We start from the raw sequence: 4983 nt of genomic DNA, 5'->3' as shown, positions 1-4983 counted from the left end.
TTGACAAACTGTTGCAAGACTGAAAATAAAACCGACCAGCAGCATCATGCTGCCACCACCTGCTGCTCACCGTCATACCAACTGTTTAGAAGAGTTTTCTAAATTTATCATTAAAAGCCTTTAATGACTTGCTGTGATAAGTACATGTAGTACAAATCACAAATATAAACACTTGAATTCAACCAAACTGGATTACATTTCTAATACATCTTAAAGATTTTGAGACAAAGATTCAATCTTTGTTCAACAGCTCTTTAGCAATTTGTCATTGCTAGGAACTGTTTACCTTAAACTTGTTTTGATTGTGAAAATGTTTAAGTTGAATGATGACATCACATCACCTCCCACACAAACTGACAGACCACTCTGGGTTTATTTAAAGAAAATTATTTAAAGACAAAAGCATCAAGGTGGGGCTTCAGCTTTCTTTATTTACCAGAATAGGTTTTTCTAGTGTAGTGAAAAATAATTTAGCCTGAACATGATCATCTGTAACAATAATCATTCCATCTTCTCTCAGCTCTCATCTCAAAGGTTGGGCTCCAGAAGCCACACCACGTCAAATATTGACTTGTTAAACTCTGAGTGTGTGTGAAAGTGGCTCCGAAGTTCAAGATTGACTGAACAAACTGAGCTTCTGCTCTGCAGGAGAACGAGGCCAGCAATTACCAGCTGACATTAAACATGGACGCATTGAATCGTCCACTAAAGAATAAGAATCTATATTGTTGGGATAAATAACCCAACAGTAGCATTTACCTTTATTCTGTACAAGTGTGACCTCAGACACGAGATGGAAACCAGATGGACTAAAGAGGAATTAACTGAAAACATCAGTCTGGTTTCAAATCATCCCACAGGACAGACAGCTCTTAGTTTATTTTTTCTAATGATTTGCTTCTAAGTGGACTTTGAAACATCAACATTCTTTGTGGTTTTAAATCAGACATCTGTCTTCAGTAGGCAGTTGTAGATCACAGTGTCCTTGCTTCATGTTTCATGTCCTGCGTTGGTGTTCTTCAGTCAGTAGCAGGAGTCGCCTTGGCCTCCTCAGCAGCTGCAGCCTGCGCTGCCTTTGTTTGCAGAGTGCTTTGTGTTATGAGAGCAGTCCGGTTTATGGTTCTAATGAACACCAAGACGCTCAGCTCCTCACTGACATCTGTTCCTCTGAGGTTCAGTGGTTGCGCTGGAAGATGTTTGGTTTTTCCTTTTATGATCCAAATTTTAAATCTGGTTGAGATGCTGAAGGTGTGACTTTAAACAGATTTCATGTTCACAATCACACATTCCTCCACCCTGAATTTGAAATAGTTCTGCAAAAAAGTTGGTCAGATCAGAATACCTCCACTGCAACTTAACAGACTCATCAGAAGTTATTGTAAACATTAACAGGTTGTTAATGTGTCTGTTTTCTCTCAATGAATAGAATCAGTATCTGATATTAACATTTATTCATGAGCTGAAACATTTAAATTTAGCAACTAGAAAACTTTGGACATCTGTGAGGTTTTAACTACTTTTATACAACAGCCTCTATGCAAAATTCCATCATTTAGCATAAACCAGAAAACATCCAATAGAACAAATATATCTTTCATTATTTCTATATACTACGGGGTCAACAACTGAGCCTTGGGGTGTTCCTGTATTCCTTTTCAAAGTATTTCACTTGAAACATTCCATTTTTTGCCATTACAAAAACACAATTTACTCTAAACGTTTCAAAGAAAACACACAGCTTCAAGATTTGTGATTAGAAATTGTGGTTTAACATGTGGAAGATCTTTTTCTATCTGGAAATCCTGCTGAAACGTATTTCACGCTCAGTCTGTGCAGTGAACGCAGGGCACTTTGAAAAGAACGTAACCTGGTAAAATGCCCCGCTGTCCGTTTTCCAGCTTTCTTGTAAATTGAATCTGTGTGTCAGATCACGTCCATCCAGATCATTTCTTAAGGTTACTCTTTTTGTCGGTTCACAGCAGCTGTGAAAGTTCCACTTTCAGCTGTTTTTCTGTTTGCTTCAGGGCCATTTAGAAGAAGGCAAGATTCACACACATCCAGACCTGTAATTATGACTTCATCTGACTCACCTGTCCACACACTTTTCAAACAATACTAGTCTGCCTCTGCTCAGATGTTGTTCAGTTCCATCAAGAAGTCCCAACAAATAGTTCATTTGATTCATAACTGGAACGCTTCCCCATGATTTCACATCTGCAGTCAGTACCTGTGTCCACATACCTCAGATCTCTGAGCATCTTTGGTTTTATTATGCCTTCAAATGTGAAGAGTATTATGAGGTGAGTCATGCAGTGAATAAGAGCTAAAAGTGACGAGACTTGCTTTGGCACATGGCGAGACGTAGCTGAAGAACTGGAGTAAAAATCAGACATTAGCAGAGTGAACGTTGGCATGCGTCACTCTGCTGCAGGGTGAGAGGAGGGAGAGCGGCTCCACCAGGGTTTGGGAAACAGAGTGGATCATGATCTGCCCATCTTTAATCACCATCCTTTAAATGATTATCTCTTGTTTTATTATTCTCATTATTTGTATCATTATTTGTACAGCAAGGTTGTGTATTTTGATTTAAAGTAATAACTTTTCTGACTGTCTCTGTGTTAAACGATCTGTCATAAAACTGAACTGGGTTTGATTGTTAGACGTGATGATCTGGTTTAATGTTTCCTTACAGAGGGTCTGTTCACTTTAAGTTTTATTACATGGATGCTCTCAGCCAACAACAGCCATTACATGAGCAGACCACCAGGCACACTGAAGATATTCACTGAAACAGAAGGTCGATAATTAGGATCTTAATTTGAGACTGCATTGGTAAACTTTTTTTTTTTAAATACCCTTAAAAGTATCTTTAAACAAAATTAACTTTGTAGTTCCCACATATGTGAATACACTGTCAGTGAGAAGCTTACTTACACTCAGCATGAGCATAAACGTTATATTAATTTACTGTTTTAAAGATTCTTTTGAATGATCCTTTTTCAGGGTTGTGTGGTGATGGCAGCATCATGCTGAAGGTCCGTTTCACTCTCAGTGGACAAGAAATAAAAACGGCGAAAACCTTTATGATCAGAAGAGTCAACTTTGACCTGCTTGGTTGGACTGAGCAAGGTGAGATTTTGAGACCTGCGGCTCCGGAGACAAAAGTGACTCTTTGGACTTTCCACGATGGATCTTAATATCAGGATATAAGTTAAAACAAACTAATTCATGTTTTTAAATACAGATATAATGATAAATTCAGGTTTTTAACAAATTTCTTCTGCAATATTTGCTCTGAATTTCCATAAAAATGGCCTCATAAGTACCAGTGATGTGTCTTTAGATCTGTTCACCGGTCAAAGCTTCATAGGAGAGTGGTGATGAGAAAATCAGGAAATCCTGGACTACATTTAGTTTCCATCTTCCAGAGAGTTTCAGGTTCAGAGAACATTTATCATCAAGCAGGATGACAAACCGAAGCTTCCAGCTAAAGATACACAGAGACGCTCTGAAAACAACAAGAGTGGCCCAGTCAAAGCCCAGACCTGTTCACGGCTGATATCCCCCACCCACAAAACCTGACAGCTTCACTTTGACATCACATATTTGTTTCTTTATACATGTTTTTATTGATCATGATTGATTTGCAAAAGCATTTAAAAGGGTAAAACATCCAGGGGTGAATATTTTATACAGGAACTGTACGTTAATAATGTAAATATTAGTTTTCATAAGTTTTATATTGAAAAAATATATATCTCCGGGAAGTGTTGCTACTGCCTGAATTTGGTATTTTCTAACTATTATTTATTTGTATGACTATGTTATTAATTTTACTGTATAAAATGAATATATAGAGTAAATGTGCACATAATATTTTGGTTTTTCTGATCTCACCATTTTAAATGACCCAATCAGGTGATATGATCAGTTAGCACTTGAGAAATCTTTTTCCAAAACACTTCTTAACTTTCACTGGGCTCCAGTGTTTGGGTCGTCAGCTGATGTGAAACTAAAAGAAAACACTCCTCTGTTTCCAGTGCTGGCTCACGTTGTGAAGTTTGAACTTTACTCCTGTGTTTACTTATGTCATTTAGGGCGGGGCTTATTTAAAACCAAACAACTCAAACAGAGGTGAAACCTCCGCATGCGTTTCCTAAAACGTGCATCTTTTCTTGATGCGTTTTGTTCTTCCGTCCTCGATCTTCTGGGCCGACAGCGGCAACGTACATGACAAAGAAACAACGAAAAAATGGTTTTTAAATAAATATTTTATTTGAAAATAAATACATTTTCTTAAAATAGAATCAATAACATTAAAAAAGGTCAGGGAAGTGGGGAGGGGTGAGAAACGGGGGAGAAAGGGGTGTTGGGTAGGAACAGGAAGTACAATCTCACGTTAATCTACCATCTTTAGACAGGTTCCCACAAAGCAGCGGTCTGTACATTCTCAGTAGCTCGGTTGAAAGGTGATAGCATCCTTAAGACATGCAGTCCATGTGAAAGCTTTAGACCACACCCCCTAAACCACCGCTCTACTGTATCTACATACTGTAAGAAAACAAAGAGTATAATCTCTTGTCAGCACATCAAAAATCAGCCACTGATTTAGAGCTTTCTGCCAAAGTACCTTAATGTGTTCAGATCAGCTTTACCTCTAGTCTACAGTACAAAGATACAATACAGTAATCAGGCCACTGTTGGATTTAGGCCAGAATCGTTGTGACAGTGAGGTGCTTCTGCTGCAGACTGCGTACTTCGTGCCCGTCTCCACATCAGCGTCACCGGCAGGCTTGTTTTCTACAGACAGGGGGCGCCAACGCGGCCGTGCAGGAGCAGATTACTGCGGCGCACCGGCGCGGCGCTGACCTCTGACACTGATCCTGCAAAAGCGGGAGGTTTTCACATGTCGAGAAAAGAAAGGAAAAAAAGCACCACAGAGTGTGTTGGTTTTCCAATGACTGAGTCATCAGAGAGCATCCA

Source organism: Poecilia formosa, unplaced genomic scaffold (genome assembly GCF_000485575.1).
Source record: "Poecilia formosa unplaced genomic scaffold, Poecilia_formosa-5.1.2 Scaffold96, whole genome shotgun sequence".
Lineage (NCBI taxonomy): Eukaryota > Metazoa > Chordata > Actinopteri > Cyprinodontiformes > Poeciliidae > Poecilia > Poecilia formosa.
Note: the sequence above shows the minus strand (reverse complement) of the source record.